The sequence below is a fragment of the Lissotriton vulgaris genome, chromosome 1_1 (assembly GCF_964263255.1).
Source record: "Lissotriton vulgaris chromosome 1_1, aLisVul1.2, whole genome shotgun sequence".
NCBI classification, from domain to species: Eukaryota; Metazoa; Chordata; class Amphibia; order Caudata; family Salamandridae; genus Lissotriton; species Lissotriton vulgaris.
In genome coordinates this window covers 547,611,705-547,630,633 of record NC_141685.1, presented here as the reverse complement: position 1 = coordinate 547,630,633, position 18,929 = coordinate 547,611,705, and the positions used below count along the sequence as shown (strand labels likewise).

At 47.4% G+C, this 18,929-nt stretch overlaps 1 protein-coding gene across 2 annotated transcripts in view; it reads left to right on the top strand.

Moving 5' to 3' along the window:
* The window catches only part of BRDT (bromodomain testis associated), a 2,469,968-nt gene that overhangs the window by 1,268,431 nt on the left and 1,182,608 nt on the right, over positions 1-18,929 (top strand). The window lies entirely within an intron of this gene.

The window sequence follows — 18,929 nt, the reverse complement described above, 5'->3', positions numbered from 1 at the left end:
GTAAGCGATTCAGAACCCCCTTAGCAAACTACACAAAGATTATTAGTGCCAGTATCCTGTTGATATCTGCTAGTAAATGATTTTAAAGGTAGAGATCCATACCTAATTAGGAGGTTGAGTTTCCTAGCTAAAGGGGGAACATCAATGATACTCTGGGAAAGCCACTTAGTTGTGGTCTGTAAAGGCCACAGATAAATAACTCTTGCACTGCATAATGTTGTCAATTGCAACACTCTCCCAAAAAATTGCATTAATGCTAACTTTTGTGATTGAACATATGGTCTCAGGAGTGACCCAGTATTTGCCCAAGTTCAACCTTTGTAGTAGGGCCCTAACGGAAAAGAGCCACCAAATTTTCCTTACATGGTGCACAACCAAAAAATCTTTGATGCCCACCCGATAAGACTGTAGGGGAGGTGTAATCCATTGCCAGTGAAAATAGATGAGAAGTCCACACTCAGTCTTGTGGGCGATTTTCTTGTGGGCCAGGTCTAAGTAAAATGGAGTTAGTGGGGTACTCGCTAGAAGGTTCAATAAAGTCCTTAAAAATCTATGCCCCACTATGGAGTGGTGCTGGATTTGTGAACTACCCCAGAGCTCCGCACCATAATAAACCGCTCTAGCGCCTTGACATTATAGATTTCGAAACGCCAGAGCCACCCTTCTAGATGTGGTTTTCCTGAATATTTTCCCTATGTATGCAGTGTGTTGAAACAGACCGCTGTGCTTTTTCCACCTGTGGTGCCCAACAGAGGTGCTTCGTAAGTTTTATACCTAAATACACAAAGTTGGGCTACTACCTAATATGTGACAAGGGACCACTGTTCATTGGGGAAGGTCTTGCTTGGTCATTCTAGGTCTCTGCAGACCTGCTAATAAGATCCCCGCCATCCAAAGATGGCTGTTAAGCATGAGACTGTAGAAACCCAATATATATTTTTTTGTTGTAAATAGTCTTTATTGGGTTTACAAAGGTTCCATGTAGCCATTATGCAACAATCTTACCATAGATCAACCTTACAATTTCCTGGCTGGGAACTCAGTTAAGACAATAACATAGCATTAGGATTGCCGGTCAGTTCATTACATTCAACTGTCATGTTGTTTCCCCGCAGTCCAGCATACAGACTTTGTATTGTGTTTGAATCTGGGACTACAAAACATAACCTCAATCCCGACTGTAAACTCCCTTACCAGAACATCCCCCCTCACCCCCAGGCATGTCTCTCGCATTCAGGTTGTATATTTGCGGTATTCTACCACTCCAGGTTGGGCTGCAGAATTGATTAGTGTAGCATTATAGGGAATTTCAAACAGATAGGGCGGTAGTGTGCTGTGTTTAGTATCAGGTCCCATGGTTCCAAGGGTCGCTCAGATGAACGTGGCTTAGCCTACTCCTGCTGGGGGATCACCTATTGTGACCTCATCAGTTTCCTCATGGATCATAGGAGCTACAACCAATGTTTCCCATGCTCTTGCTGCTACCAGCGCCCTCTTGCTTCCTGTTCTTTTTGCTATCTGCATCCTAATCACACCTTCACATTCAGCCCACTTAGGTTGTGCTTTCCATCTTGCTATGCTGGGACCTTGCTTCGCTTTCCAGTGCATGGTGATGTCTCTTTTGGCCAGTAGGAGGCCCTTGTCCAAAAACTCACTTGTAATTTTATTTTTGTACGTGTGAGGGAACCAGTGTAGTATGCAGTATTTCTTAGTCTGCTCTATTTCTCAGTCAGTGATGTCGGTTAGCAACGCTGTCACCTCCACCCAAAAATTTCCCAGACAGTCCCAAACCATATGCCTAAAGTGTGCTCCTTCTCTATTGCAGCCGCAGGCAAGCCGCTGCTTGAGACGGGAACTACGTATTAATCTTTTCCGGGGTGAGGTATACTCTATGTAGGATATAAAAATGCACCAACTGGAATCTGGCATTTCTGGTGCTCTTCCAAGCTCTCTCGACTAATTCCCCCCAGGTTTTCTGTGGGATAGCCTCTTTGAGGTCAGCCTCCCACTTGAGTTTCAACTCCAATAAGGGCAGGAACTTTTCCCGCTTTACGTGCCTGTACAAGCACGTAACCGCCTTGAATGTACCCACCATCAAGACCACATAATGGCAGCACAATGACGTTTTTGGTTTGGTGAGGGCCCCTCCCCCGGAAAACCCCTCCCCCGCGGTAGATCATAGCGGGTCTGCAGGCCATTGAACAGGATCATGGCCTCCTCCTCGTATAGGTCTCCTATGGTAACCAACCCTTGTTCCGCCCAGGTCGCAAGCGCTGCCAGTTGCCCCCATGTGGCAAGGCAGTACACATAAGTAACAGGATTTCCGGGGCATAAGGGCATCTAATTTTGACCCGTTGCAGGCTCCTGTTCCAGCACTGTCAAGCTGTGTCGAGCTCTGTGGTGAGGCTTGAGAGTCGAACAGGGAGCCAGAAGTATAATTGGGATAACAGTCTTAAAGTCAGTCTTTTCTCCTCTCTTCCTCTCCCCTAACACAGTGCGCTACCCACTGCGTGAGCCACTGAAATTGCGTTGCTAAATAGTAGGACTCAAAATTAGGCACTGCCAGTCCTCCTTCCACTCTTGGTCTCATGAGGACAGCAAGCCACCCTGCGTCTGCCAATTGCCCCACAGGAAACCTGTGACCAACTACAGGAGCTGGACAAAACACTCAGTCGGTATCCAGACCGGCAAGGTCCCGAAGTAATACAATAAGCTCGGCAAGGTCCACAAAGTCGTCTCCCAGCCCAAACCTCCGCATCACATGGAACAAGTAAGGCCATTCCAGGCTGCCAAATGCTTTTTCTATATCGACTGCAAAAATTGTCGCCAAGTCTTCCCTATAGGAGTTAGCCTGCATCACACGCAGAAGGCATCGAATATTAAGCGCTGTGTTTCTGGTGGGGATGAACCCAGATTGGTCTTTACGTATCAGGGTGGTCATGTAGGTGAGTAAACGAGTAGCCAATATCCACTAAGTATTTTGTAGTCTAAGTTAAGCATAGAGAGCAGGCAATATGCTGTTTTATCCCAAGATGACTTTTCCGGTTTGAGTAGCGGAATGAAGATCGCCTCTCAAGTAGATATGGGTAGGTGGCCCACCTGTTTTGCATTGTTTTATAGCTGTACCAGCCTGGGGGCCAACAAAGCAATATATACTAGGTAAAATTCAATTGGTAGGCCATCCGTGCCTGGTGTTTTGTTTCGTGCCATGTTCTTAATAGGCCCCCTCACTTCCCCAATCTCAACTTTTCGCCCTAGGGTATCTGAAACGTCCTCAGCCAGAGCTGGTAGTTACACGTCCTGTGTGAACTCATTCAGATCCTCCTCCGCGAGGTCCAACTTACTCTGGTATAGGTCTTTGTAAAAAGCTAAAAACAAATCTTTAATACCTTGCTGGTCGTACCTCACTGCCCCATCCTGTTCCCTAAGCTCCAGGAGCACCGAGCCTCTCCTGGCATGGTTAGCCAGCCAACCCAGAAGCGCTCCCGACTTGTCCCTTTCCGACTGAGCACGGGTGATTTATTTTGTGTAATCAAAGCAACTAAGACGTTCCATCTGCACTGCCACTGCTTCTCTAGCCTCTTAGAGTTTCCCCTGCTTGTCCGGTTTCCTGGTGTCCTTTCATGTGGTATTCAAGGGGTTATATGCGGTAGTGGTAGGTGGTGGCAGCTCCTACTGCTCTGCTTAAACGCTGAGGGGCAGACTGCGAGGCGCCTAATGAATAATTACTATTAGTGTGTACTCTTCTGCTTATTGTATGCCAGATTGCATGTTTTTTACATTTGCACTCGATTTTTAAAAACATAGTTTTTACAATCCAATTGCTGCTGTGATATCAATTGATATATCTGTTACCTTCCTGTGCTGAATTGTGCTGCCCCTGCCCCGGTCCATCGCGGCTGCATTTCCGTTTGCGTGGAGGGCAGGGCGCCATCTTCAGTCTGTCCCGGAGCTCGGCAGGACCAGAGGTTAGCGGTCTAGCTGGAGGAGGGGCTAGACTATATCTTGGCATACGAGCTAAAGCGCGAAGCAGTAGTGGTAGGTGGTGTCGGCTCCTACTGCTCTGCTTAAACACTGAGGGGCAGACTGCGAGGCGCGCTAATGAATAATTACTATTAGTGTGTACTCTTCTGCTTATTGTATGCCAAAATGCTTGTTTTTTAACATTTGCACTCGATTTTTAAAAACATCGCTTTTTGCAATCCAATTGCTGCTGTGATATCAATTGATGTATCTGTTACCTTCCTGTGCTGAATTGTGCTGCCCCTGTCCCGGTCCATCGCGGCTGCATTGCCGTTTGCGTGGAGGGCAGGGCGCCATCTTAAGTCTGTCCTGGAGCCCGGCAGGACCAGAGGTTAGCGGTCTAGCTGGAGGAGGGGCTAGACTATATCTTGCCCATGGACTTCCGGACGTGCATCGGATGCGCGCTACGGGCGCGCCTAAGGGGTGCCGCCTGCGCCCGTCCGCGCTAAGTCCGCGCTCAGCGCCATGTCTTTTGGCTCTTCTAAACCCCATCAAGGTGACAAGATTATTACTTATAACAATACTCAACTAAGGGACATAAGGAATACTATGGGAGGTTATTGCTGTCCTCACTTTGCCGCAGACTCCTTTTGTAACCTTCAATCTTCGCAATGCCAAAACTGTATGTTTACACTGTCTCTTCTTTGTCAGCAAGAATTGCCGAATCAACCCTTAGGAGACTTAATAGCTAGACATGCCTACTGTGCGCTTATTAACGCACGCTCTCTAACAAAACATAATATGGAAATCTATGATTTTATATCCAATCACAACATAGACATCTTGTTTGTCACAGAAACATGGGCAGATCAAGCCTCTGGCCCAGATTTTTGTGCAGCAACCCCGGATGGATACTAGGTGGTCAGACAGGGCAGACTCCCAGGGAAAAAAGGTGGTGGTATTGCTATTATATACAGAAAACAGTCCCTGTCCATATTGAATCCGCAGAAGCTTTAACCGTTACTACCACGCTTTCTCCCGGGCAGTCCTTCAAAGGAATTCTTCTCTATCGTCCACCAACCCCTCGATCTTCTTTCCTGGGATCTATCAATACTATATTAGAACCTATAGCATCCAATTTTAATTACACAATATTAGGTGATTTTAATTTACATTTAGAGAACACTAATGATAGAGACACCTCAACTCTTATTTCAGATCTCTCCTCAGTGGGTCTTAAATTATTAACTACCTCTTCTACCCATCAGGCAGGGCATACCCTTGATGGTATATTTACTAATAACCCTCATCTTATTTCCCCCTCAGTAAAACCATTAACGTGGACGGATCATGCGGCAGTTATGTTCACACTTTTAATTAAAAAACACAACAATGTACACACTACAAATCGCTCCTATGTACAATTACGTGATTGGAAGAATATAGATGGCGCAACCCTACAATCTACCTTAGCCTCTACCCAACCAAGGGATACAATAGATCCACAAATAGCCTCTGAGAACTATAATATCTGGCTTAACAAAGCTTTCACCGCATTAGCTCCCTCGAAAAAAATGCTGCCTAATAGTAACTCACCGTCTGCACCCTGGTTCTCAAGAGACCCCTAGATTAGAAAGGCAACGGTGTAGAAATTTAGAAAGGCGTTGGCGCAGAGACTAAGATAACAGCAATAAAGATTTATATAAAAAAGCACTTGCCACATACAGAAAGCTCCTAATTACAGAGAAAAAGAATTTTTATCTTGAACAAATAGAATCAGCTAAAAATTCTACCAAACAACTTTATCAAGTTGTTACGAAGCTCTCTACTCCACCATTATGTACCACGACAGAACCATCACAAAAGCTGTGCAACGACTTGGCGGATTTTTTTAAGTCTAAGGTTAATGATATCTATTCTAACTTCACTGCAAAGGCGAGCACTGAATCTACAAGCTCTAATAGTAGTGCTTCCAACAGTAGCGACCCCTCCATGCCAACACTTTTTTGTGAATTTAACCAAACTTCTCAAACGCAGATAGCTGATCTTATTACAACATTCAAATCAGGGTCTCCGTTTGATCCATGTCCACCGATGATTTTAAAATCGGTAACTAACCCGATTGCTCCAGTTCTCACAAATATTTGTAATGCCATGTTTCTCTCGGGCTCTTATCCGTTGATCTGGAAAAATGTAACTATAAAACCTCTACTGAAAACATCAAATCTCGATCCCTTAGAGCCCAAAAGCTATCGACCTATTGCAGCTCTCCCCTTCCTGTCAAAAAAATATTTGAAAAAATTATAAATTGTCAGCTATCAGACTATATTGACCAGAACAACCTCCTCGACGATACCCAATTTGTGTTTAGGAAGGGGCATGGAACAGAAACAGCACTTGTAAAGGCAGCAGATGAAGTCAGAGTTAATATGGATCAAGGAGGTGCTGCAGTCCTGATATTATTGGACTTGTCTGCGGCCTTTGACACGGTCGATCACAATATCTTGATCGACCGTGTAGCCCATATTGGCATTCAGGGCAAAGCCAAATCTCTTTTGGCTTCCTTTTTGTCAGGCCGCAGACAGTCTGTAAAACTGGATGGCTTTTACTCTCCTATATTTACCTTACCATGTGGTGTCCCCCAAGGATCCTCGTTAAGTCCGACACTTAACATCTATGTGTCGGACTTGGCGAGGGTCATCAAATCATTTGGAATTGGGTTGACATCATACGCTGATGATACTCAGCTGGTACTGGCTATCCATAATAACGGAGGAGCAGTTGCGACTAACTTTCAGGAAGGCATGATGGCTATCAGCTCCTGGATGGACCACAATTGTTTAAAATTAAATTCTGACAAGACGGAGGTCATGATCTTCGGTAAATTGACCCCGTCTTGGTCCCCAGCATGGTGGCCCTCGGACCTTGGAGCCCCTCCAATCCCGGTTGCTAAAGTTAGGAACTTGGGAGTACTATTCGACAATAGATTGTCATTTCTCAGCCATGCTAAGGCAGTGGTCTCAGCATCCTTTTACACTTTAAGGATGGTTAAGAAATGACTGCCTTTTCTTCCTTCCACAGCAGGCAAAACCTTAATGTGTACCTTAGTTCTCTCTAAGATCGATTATTGTAACGCTCTGCTGCTAAACGCCCAGGAACAAGTTCTCAACAAAATGCAATTAATTCAAAACGCGGCTGCTAGAATTCTGACATACACCTCAAAATTCACTTCTATCACCCCGATTGTTCGCGAACTTCATTGGCTCCCGGTTAGGAGTCGCATTAAATTTAAGGGGTTGTGTATCACTTATAAAGCTGTCAACAACATAGGTCCAGACTATTTAAAAAAAGCTCTACAGATATACAACCCCAAAAGAGCCTTACGCTCCTCCTCAGCCCATTTGCTCCCAGTTCCTCGAACAAGAAAAGTGAACTGGGGATACAGACGATTTATTGTGTCGGTCTCTAAACTGTGGAATTCTCTCCCCAATATATAAAAACCAGCCCCTCCTTAATGAACTTTCGGAGACAATTAGAAACCTGGCTATTCGACCAACAATAAGTCAAACCCCCCTCACAGCATATATTCTACTTAGCGCCGAAACACCCCAGGGTATTTGCGCGCTGTACAAATTGTATAAATACATAAATAAATAAAACAGCTGGCTTCACATGCCAAAAGAGTTTAGCCTAAGACTGCTTTGTCCATGCTACCATTAGGATAGCTGGTCTATAAGATTGACTTACAACCAATCACCATAAGGGTTGTTTGGACTGATACAAGGTGATCACTAGAACTAGTGAACATCATATATCAGGCCAACTTCTCACATTATCCACCAGAGAAAGTGTTACCAAAGGTAAGTAAGTTGTTCTGCAATACCAAAGTATTCCCACAACTGCACCCAGATTTAATTGTGTGTGTAATGTATTGGCATTTATATAGCGCACTACTTACCCGTAGGGTCCCAAGGCGCTTCGACCGCTGCGAAACCCTTCCTGGCTTCCCTGAGAGATGGTCCCTTAATGGGTATCTCCAGGGTGAGACCAGGCATCCCCGGCGGTCTGGTGGGGCCGTTAGTGAAGATGAGGCAAGCTAATGCCCAGAGTTGCCGAGTGTGATCGCTGATCAGAGTGGGCACCGAGGCGAGAGAATTATCGAGTCCGCTGACCCTGGTCCAGAAACCTGCCGCGCCGGGAATCGAACCCTGGTCCCGGGCCGTCCTCTGCTCTCGGGTCTGCCGCCTCTAACCAGTCCTCCAGTGCTTAGCTGGATATCTTTTAGCAAGCCGGAAGCCAGATTAAATAAGATCTTGGTACATCTTCTCTATCTGAAAGAAACAGGTTAATGTTAGATTCCTTACCTTAGAATATCCCCAGGCGTCAGACTGGATCCGGAATGTTTTGCGTAGCAGTACCCCTGCGCCTCCGTGTCCGTTGTCGGCGTCGTTGGTGCCGGGATGACATCATCGGAGTACGTAGACGCCGCCCTCATGCGCTGATGTCAGTTCTTCTTTTTTCCGCGCCAGCAAGCGCAGATCCGGAAAAAGCAGTACTCCCTAGTCACTTTTTGACTAACTTTTTTGATCTTTTTTGGATGCTTTTTCGAGTTGATACGACTCTCGGTGCTGATAGGGATGTAAATGTAATGTAAATGTAAATGTAGAGGAATTTATATAGCGCAAATCACCGAGCGGTTTCTAAGCGCTTGCTTAGGGAACCCGTCCTGGTATTCCCCTGTGAGATAACCCCGGCAGGGTATCCGCAAGGTGAAAGCCAGGCATCCCGCCGCGAGGGGCCGTTGTGGAGATTAAGCAAGCTATTGCCCAGTGTCGCAGAGTGTGAACCCGTGAATCGAGTAGGCACCGGAGCGAGAATTGTCGAGTCCATGGACATTTTAGGACTCAAGACCCCGCCGAGCTGGGAATTGAACCCTGGTCCCGGGCTGACCTCTGCTTCCAGGTCTGCCTCCTCTAACCAGTGTATTTACAACAAGGGGTGGTGAGGGACAGAGTCTCTGAATTAAGCAGAAAGCTCTCACCCAGTCAAGAGATCAGGGCTAGATCCAACACCGTTTTTTAGCTCACTCCCAGTTTCAGAACCTGGCTGTATGCAAATTAGTCTGTTCCTGTCCCAGTGCATGATGGGAACAGGGCAAACCAAACTACAAAAGCCAATTCTTACACTGGGAAGGAAACAAGCTCCCGGGGACCGGTTTCTGGCATTACAGCCGTCTTCGGCCCGGTTTGCTTGAATCCTGATGGTGCAATGAGCAAGGGTCTCACATCTGAGAATACCCTTCCACGCTTAGGGTGGACAAAAATATTTACAACAAGGGGTGGTGAGGGACAGAGTCTCTGAATTAAGCAGAAAGCTCTCACCCAGTCAAGAGATCAGGGCTAGATCCAACACCGTTTTTTAGCTCACTGCACCATCCCAGTTTCAGAACCTGGCTGTATGCAAATTAGTCTGTTCCTGTCCCAGTGCATGATGGGAACAGGGCAAACCAAACTACAAAAGCCAATTCTTACACTGGGAAGGAAACAAGCTCCCGGGGACCGGTTTCTGGCATTACAGCCGTCTTTGGCCCGGTTTGCTTGAATCCTGATGATGCAATGAGCAAGGGTCTCACATCTGAGAATACCCTTCCACGCTTAGGGTGGACAAAAATATTTACAACAAGGGGTGGTGAGGGACAGAGTCTCTGAATTAAGCAGAAAGCTCTCACCCAGTCAAGAGATCAGGGCTAGATCCAACACCGTTTTTTAGCTCACTGCACCATCCCAGTTTCAGAACCTGGCTGTATGCAAATTAGTCTGTTCCTGTCCCAGTGCATGATGGGAACAGGGCAAACCAAACTACAAAAGCCAATTCTTACACTGGGAAGGAAACAAGCTCCCGGGGACCGGTTTCTGGCATTACAGCCGTCTTCGGCCCGGTTTGCTTGAATCCTGATGGTGCAATGAGCAAGGGTCTCACATCTGAGAATACCCTTCCACGCTTAGGGTGGACAAAAATATTTACAACAAGGGGTGGTGAGGGACAGAGTCTCTGAATTAAGCAGAAAGCTCTCACCCAGTCAAGAGATCAGGGCTAGATCCAACACCGTTTTTTAGCTCACTGCACCATCCCAGTTTCAGAACCTGGCTGTATGCAAATTAGTCTGTTCCTGTCCCAGTGCATGATGGGAACAGGGCAAACCAAACTACAAAAGCCAATTCTTACACTGGGAAGGAAACAAGCTCCCGGGGACCGGTTTCTGGCATTACAGCCGTCTTCGGCCCGGTTTGCTTGAATCCTGATGGTGCAATGAGCAAGGGTCTCACATCTGAGAATACCCTTCCACGCTTAGGGTGGACAAAAATATTTACAACAAGGGGTGGTGAGGGACAGAGTCTCTGAATTAAGCAGAAAGCTCTCACCCAGTCAAGAGATCAGGGCTAGATCCAACACCGTCTCCTTTCTGGTGAAGAATTGGCTTGGTAGTTTAGTCTGCCCTGTTCCCATGATGCACTGGGCCAGGGACAGACTGATTTGCATATAGCCAGGTTCTGAGCCGGGGTGGGGCAGTGAGATAAATAACGGTGATGGATCAAGCCCTGATCTTTGGACTGGGTAAGAGTGGTCTGCTCAATTCAGACATTCTGTTCATCACCACCCCCTTTTCTAAATCGTTTTTGGCCACTATAGGTGTGGCAGGGTATACTCAGACATGAGTCCCTTTCTCACTGCTCCATCAGGATTCAAGCAAGCCGGGTCGAAGATGGCTGAAATGCCAGAAACCGGTCCCCGGTAGCTTGTCTCCTTTCTGGTGAAGAATTGGCTTGGTAGTTTAGTCTGCCCTGTTCCCATGATGCACTGGGCCAGGGACAGACTGATTTGCATATAGCCAGGTTCTGAGCCGGGGTGGGGCAGTGAGATAAATAACGGTGATGGATCAAGCCCTGATCTTTGGACTGGGTAAGAGTGGTCTGCTCAATTCAGACATTCTGTTCATCACCACCCCCTTTTCTAAATCCTCTAACCAGTGAGCCACACTTCTCCACTGCCCGGGTTCAAACCCTGTGCCAATGGTAACTGCCTGATGTCGGTTACGACCCACACCGTCGGTGCCTCTATTACCTTTGGGCCGACCACGACGACAAGTCGTGCCCCGACTGCCGGGCCTTGACGTCGAAGGCTAGACGGGAGCGGTCCCGTAAGTGCCTCGAGCTCAGTCAGTCGGCCCGCGCCGTTCACGGTCCCGGTCCAGGAGGAGGTCAAAGGACCGGTCGCGGGGCCACAGTCATCGCAGCTCGGCGAGTCAACACCATTCGTCGGGCTCCAAGTCCTCAGGTAAGAGGCACAAGAAGTCGGAGAGAGTACATCGCGATTCTGCCGGGGGTTCGGGCGACACCGCCCACTCGGCTCCGCCGGAGCCGCAGGTGCCGCGGCCAGCTCCATACCCACCGGTCCCTGGTCTGAACGTGACGCCGGTGGAGATCGATGCCTTCCTCATGGCCATGAGGTCGCTCTCTCCTCCGTCGGGTCCCGCAGTGGCACCTTCGGGCCCGAGGCCCAGTCTGGGAGCCCAAGCTGGCCGGGGGCTTCGGCCCCGGCGCCGTCGACTTAGGTCCCGACGCCGCAGGGACCCACTGGATCCGGGTCCGAATCCGGGTCGCCGTTGGTCGACCTTACGACCCCGACGCCGACCCCCGGGGTATCGCACTCGACGCCGTCCCAGACGACATCGTCCCCGGTCCCTCCCTCTGTCCGAATCAACGCCGCTTTCGACGCTGAGAGAAGAGCAATTCTATGATCCGGCCCCATCCTTTGCACCGGACTATCAGGAGATGGGAGGCGAGGAGAATTGGGAGGGGTCTGAGAACCCTCTGGCACGGGAGTGCCAGTCCTATCAGGACTGGGCAGTTGAGATAGCGTAGGGCAGTGGTCTGGACACTTCGCCCTACCGTGGCTACGGAGGAGGGGGCTGCTTACAGCGTGGTGTTGACGAGGGCAGCCAAGGCCTTGGCTCTTGAGCTCCCCATCGCGGCCGTAAGGACTAACCTCCTCACCGAGGTCCTCGAACAGGCATGCTCTTCGGAGCCTCTACTGCCATTTAATGATGCCCTTGCTGACGTTCTGTTGGGCACCTGGTCCAAGCCCGCTATAGGCCCCCCTGTAGATCAGAAGGTGGCCAGACGCCACCGCCCGGCCCTGGGCGACCCTAGCTTCCTGTCCACCCACCCCACCCCCGAGAACCTGGTTAGCAACTGCCAGACCGCATTCCCAACAGCCCCTCCTGATCGGAAATCCAAAAGATATGACCAGTTCGGTAAGAAGCTGTTCTTAACACTTAGTTTGGGGTTGCGGTCGGTCAACACCGCTTGCCTTTTGGGCTGTTACACCCACTCTCTGTGGGACACGGTTACGGACGTGCTGCCAGACTGCCCAGAGGAGACCCGGGCAAAACTCGCTCAAGCCCTTGCGGAAGGGCGAGATGCACCATGGTACTCTATTCGATGTGGGCTGGATACCACGGACTCGCTAGGCAGGGCGATTTCCACGACGGTGGAGGTTCACCGCCACGCCTGGCAGAGGTCCGCCAACTTCTCGGCTGATGTCCAGAACACACTCATGGACATGCCGTTTGATGGCTGTCGCCTCTTTGGCGACAAGGCAGACAGTGCGCTTAAGCGTTTCAAGGACTCCGAGGCTACGGCCAAGTCCTTGGGCCTGTCGGGCCAGCGCCAGCAAACTTCTGCCTTTTCGCTCCTTTCATGGCCAAGGAAGAGGCGCCCCCTCGCGTCCTGCCAATCACGGGCCGTAGACTAACATCCAGCGTGGTTGCGGACGTGGTAAACGCCGTGGCGGTGCCAGGGGACAGCGGCGAGGCCAGTCCACATCCACCCCCGCAGCATCCGCCTAAAAGCCTTCCTATTCTATACTTCAAAATTGCTACTTCTGAGTGCCCACGCTGTCGACGGCCTGATGCGGACCTACTGCATATGTTAGTCCTGTGGTTCCCTCCAAAGCTATTGGCGCAAAGTCCCCACATCCCTAGCGCTCTGCACAGACACATCCTTGCCGCCATCATGGGAGGTTTGTATACTGGGAATTTATGTAAGGACCAAGAAAAACAAAGTAACCACGGTTTAGAGACTTGGGTCTGATAGTTGCAAAGCGCTTGATTATAAAAAGGTGGAAACACTCAGACCCCCCCTAAACCGATCAGCTTAAAGAGATCACTTACGATCTGGGCTCAGGCGGAAAGCACAGCGTTACACAACAGAGCTATGCAAATTCCTCATTGCGCAATACTGGGACACTATACTCTCCGCATTCAACAACAAGGGAAATGGGGACATGGACGATACTCGCCCGGATGACACATAGTGCGTATGCTAGCTGTCCCGGTTCACAGGGGATACAATATCAGTGGGTGGGAATCACAAACTGTTAGGAACTACAGCATAGTTGTAATCTGATGTGGAGGACCCCACACCCCTTTCCTGCCAGAATATCCATCGACACAACACTGCCCCTCAGAATTTCTATGAGTCCGAGCCCCGCCGTGACGTACTCCTTCACTTGAGGGCGGAGGTACACCGCTTTATACACAGTCTAGGAAAGATTATCATATTTCTTAATCAATGGCAGCCCCCTTATTTCTTTGTTTTTAGCATGTTGTTAGTGGACGTTTATTGGATACTATGTCTTATTTGTGCGTCCCCATCTCCTCCTTTTCTTTTGCGAAATACTTCTGTTGAGTATTGAAGCAACTGTACATCGATTTCCACTACCTCTACTGACAGCGTATGTGCTGTGTATTATCCCTTTGTTTAAGATAAATCATGCTAATGCATAGAGCTAGTGATTTCCACTTCAAACTAGTAATAGAAGTGCAGAAGCATGAGCAGGCAATCATAGCATTGCATGGTTTACCATTTGCTGATGCTGCATGTGAGAGCTATGACACACACTGACTATACCTCTGACTACACCTCTGTAATGTATATTGTTGATCTGCACATTGATTTAACACGGTTGTATTATGCGGATCTACATATTGCTCTTGATTATTCTGTATTGTCATGCAAAGTATAATGAGAAGGAGTAAAATTAAAGAAAGAAACCAATAAAGATATTTTAAAAAAAATCAAATATAATCAATCATATTTCAGTTTTGGGAAAGTCCTTAAAACCTATGTATTCTGGTAAGACATTGTCTTTCTTGATATTTAGCTTTTTTTCCTTTCATCGTGTTCCTTTAATGCCAAGTTGCCTATATTAGGTGTAGGTGTGCTTCATAAGATTAAAATAGAAATTAAAAAACACAAATACATTCATGGCTACCTAATGGTAACTTTTCTTTATTTTCAGAGGATTTGCAGTGATTATTTCCTAGGTAGTAATTGTCAGTATTAGCCATAAGCAGATACGCAGATGCAAATAGCTAAGCACTGTAAATGAATAACTTGTGTAGTAGCTGCTACGTTTTGTTGTGTACAAAAGCATTTAATTTGGGTTCATGCAGGCACACATAAGACATCATAAAAAACTTGAATGTGTGCGTTGCATTTTTTTTATCATCTTCTAAAATGCCAGGACACTTTAATTTTTTTCCTGGCACATTCAGCACCATTTATTCAGTCCTTGGCTTTATTTAAAACCTTGTACTCCAGCAGCTGCAGTCACCATTTACTTCCAAAAGCCAATTCATTGGATAAGTTATTTGTAAAGGTATAATGCAGAACTTGATCCTCAGTGTTTTGTCTAGATGAGCAATCTGGCACTTACACGTGTGTCGCAAATCTGTGTAATAAAAATTAAGCTGCTAAATTGTAGTGCAACATATCTATGATTTAGAAAAGAGGCAAATGATGGAATTGCCATGAAAAGGGCACTGCATTGTTACCAGTATGCAATCATTCCAAAGAGGAAATTGGTTGAATGGACATGGAGACTGAACTAGGCCACCAGCAAGTAAAACGTTTTCCTCGAGAAGTCAAGACTGGGTTAGTCATCCACCCTAATCTTTCTGTTGCCATTAACACATGAGGCCTGTAGCCATACATCCATCTTTACCTTCTTTTTTCTGTCACTACGGCTTGTGTGTGCGCATCTACTTGTGTGCTGTTTGCAGGCTGTGTGTCGGCCTCTGTGCTTTGGTTTATAGACCTGGATACCTGGCCCTCCCCTGCTTATAATGTCCTCTCTCTAAAGCCATATCCATAACTTTCCCTCAAGTCTGATTTTACAGACTGCTTGCCAGCCTTTGATTTCTGTTTCCTGCCCTCTCTCATGGTCTATTTTCCATACTTGTTCCGTCCTTGCAACCAGACATAGGTAAGCTACTGGCTAATGCTCTCTTTTGGAGAAGATGAAATTAAATGAAACAGACATTTGTAAAGCGCCTGGCTACCCTAAGGCGTCCCAGCACTAGAAACAGCAAAAAAAGAGGACAGCCAGACTAAAGAAATAGCCAAGTCTTTAAAAGTTTATGGAAAGCGAGATGATTAGGTTCTTTACGAAGATACAAAGGGAGGGTATTCGACAACTTGGCGGCATTAAGTGCAAAACACCGGCCTCCACTTCGGGCTTTCCTGATCTTGGGTACAGTGACAATTTTCATGTCATCTGAACGGAGGCATCTTTTTGACCGTTAGGGCTGAATAATGGAATCATTGACAGCGGGGCCCTTTCCTGCTAAGGACTTGTGGGTAATACACATCGCTTTGAATTTGACTCTCCCCCTAACTGGAAGCCAATGAAGAGAGTGCAGTGCGGATTTTGCTGACTGGAATTTAGGGATACCCAGAGCATTCCTGATGCCCAGTTTTGGATGGTCTGAAGTTTGGACAGGGTCGAGGTGGGAGCACCCATGTAAAGGGTATTCCCATAGTCCAGATGAGACAAAATCAACGCCTGGGACATGGATTTTTTTGCTTGAAATGGGGAAAGGGGAAGAACCTTTCGCAGCAATTTCAGGATACCATAGCACGCAGCTGCTAAGTTGCGTGTCTGTGTCCTGAAAGTGAAATCATGGTCCAGCCAAATACCCAGGCTTTGTAGCTGAGTCTTGGGTGAGGGGACAGGACCCAGAGAGATCGGCCATATTAGGCTGAGATCGAGAGGAGATCGATTACATAAAATCATCAACTCACTTTTTCCCCATTTAATTTCAAAAGGAAGTCGTTCATTCATTTGGACGTTTCCTCCAGACAGCAACGAAGGTTGGATAAGGAGTTGTTGGCTCTGTTGAGCCCCATCACCAGTTGTGTGTCGTCGGCATAAGTCACTATGTGTACACCAAAAGGTGACACAGATTCTGCTAACAAACAAATATAGGCGTTAAACAAGGTGGGGCTCAAGGATGAGTCTTGAGGGACTCCACAAAACACGGCGCAGCTTTCTGGAGGTGGTCTCATTGTCAAAAACCTGGAAAGATCTGTTACTCAGGAAGGATTGTAGCCAGTCAAGAGCAACTCCAGTTATTCCCAGTTTCCTGAGTCTGTGTACCAGGGTACGGTGGTTGCCCGTGTCAGAGGCAGTGCTGAGGTCCAATAAAATGACCACAGCGGTGCCTCCGGAGTCCACGACCTTTTTGAACTCTTCCACAACTGACAACAGGGCTGTTTCAATTCCCTGACAAGATCGAAAGCCTGTCTGGGATGGATGGAGAAGGTTGTGAGTCTCCAAGAATGTGAACAGCACTAAGTGTTTTTTCTGTAATTTTACTGATACTGGGAAGAAGCGATATGGGACAATAGTTCCCCAGGACAGTTGGTTCAAGGCTGGGTTTTTTAAGGAGTGCCTTCACCCTTGCATTCTTCCATAAAGGAGGGACCACTCCTGAGGAAACTAAGCGTTAATCAACTGTAGAATAACAGGGGAGATGACTCCTATGGCCCGTTTCAGTATTTTTAAAGGGGCAGGGTGAGCCACTTTTTACCTGGGCCAAAATGCGCTCTAGGGCCGAATGATCGATCAGAGGGATGATGTCCATGAGCGGTTGGGTACCATAGGTATTTGGGCGCAAAAAGCAACCATTAGTTGGAGGAAAGGAGGTGAAGATTGATTTAACTTTGTCAAGAAAGAACTCCGCTGGATCATCGCAGCCTAGGCCCGTGGTGTTAGGGGTTACCAGGGAAGGGAGACTCTTAAGTAGTGATTTTGCAATTCGAAAGATCTCGCGAGGAGAATTAGACGCTGTCAAGATTTTTTCTTCATAATATGCAGCCTGAGCTGATTTGATTTCTGCTTTATATACTTTTATCGCCTCTCTGAATTTTAACCTATTATCTCCAAAGAAGTCCTTCCTCCATGATCTCTCAAACTTCTTACAGGTCTGCTTTAGGGCCTGAAGTTTTGAGAACTATGCTTGCCTATTGCTTCCTGTTTTAATTTGTGTCGGGGAGCAGCCGATCTATGGAATCTTGAATGCACTTATTGAAGTTATCAGTAGCGGGGACAACATCAAAGGTCAAGGCTGGCTTGGTTTTTTCTAGCTCTACAATCCATTGTTCCAAAGACAGTTTGGACCAAGGACGGGAGCTTGTACGAATTAACTTCGAGTATGAACCAATCACCGGAGGCGACCAGAGGAGAGGGATGAGGAAGTGGTCTGACCATGGCACGGGGGTAGGTTCCCCCCTATTAGGTCCTCGAGGTTGGAAAAGATGGGGTCCAATAAGTGCCCTTTTGCATGGGTGGATTCAGTAATTTTTTGTTGAAATTGATATGCTGTAAGATCCTTCTTAAGCTCTAATGCCCCCAACTATGAAAGGTCATCAAAATGGAGATTAAAGTCTCCCAATACAGTAAAATTGGCCGTAGAGCTAGCCATATTAGCCACCAAATCAGATAATTGTGTTGGGGAGCCGGGGGACCTATATATCAAGAGACCTGAAAGGGTGAGTATAGGAGAGAAGCCTATAGCGAAAAAAGGATTCTCGCAGTCTGGGATCAAGCTTCCAGACATTTGACACGTGAGGGGGGGGGGGTTTATGGATGATAGCAATCCCACCCGCTCTACCCGTTGGCCGGTTGAGCCTCGAATTAGGTATCCAGGGGGAAGTGTCTGTTCAATATCGGGGTCGGAGCTGGGATTTAGCCAGGTATCCGTCAGGAACAACACTTCAGGTTCTTCTTCCAAGAGAATGCAGATTTCCGCTGCATGCTTGGGTAACGACCGGCAGTTTAATAACAACATTTTAAAAGTTTTGGATTAACTTGTTTAGTGTATAGTGCGGTTGTAAATGTAAAAGCGCAATAAACACACTCAGTCAAATTGCTATCCGGAGGAAGAGAGTGTTTACATGAATTTTATATAGGACCATTTAGATGGGATAGCTCCACTGCTTCATATTTAGATCAGTGTAAGGAGTGAGAGGCAGGGGTTGTGGCCCCTGGCTCTGGCTGGGCGCAGATGGGCACAGACGGGCCGGCATTCTGCTGAATAGGATTGACCCCGGAAGTGAGGGAGCTAGGGGGGAGGAGCCGCGTCACTCCCCTACAATCAGCTGCGAAAGCTATGACGGACTGGGGACCGGCAAGCGCGATCTAAAGCATGTAACGATTTTAAAAACAACACCGATACTAAACTGAGTCACACTAAAATTAAAAGGATTTTTTAAAAGAGTTAGGCAGATTTATGATGCTAGCAATTGTCCTCATACGCGCTGCTTCTTACCGCTGTGCGTGCAACCGGCAGTCTGCTTGATAGGATTGACCCCGGAAGTGAGGGAACTAGGGAGGAGGAACCGCGTCCCTCCGCTACACTCAACTGTGCAAGCTGCGGCGGACCGGGGACCGGCAGGCGCGATATAAAGCAGGTAACGAATATAAAAGCAACACAGATACTAAACTGAGTCCCACTATAATTAAAAGGATTTTTTAAAAGAGTTAGGCAGATTTCAGATGCTAGCAATTGTCCTCATATGCACTGCTTCATACCCAGATCACCAGATCATAAGACTTCTTCC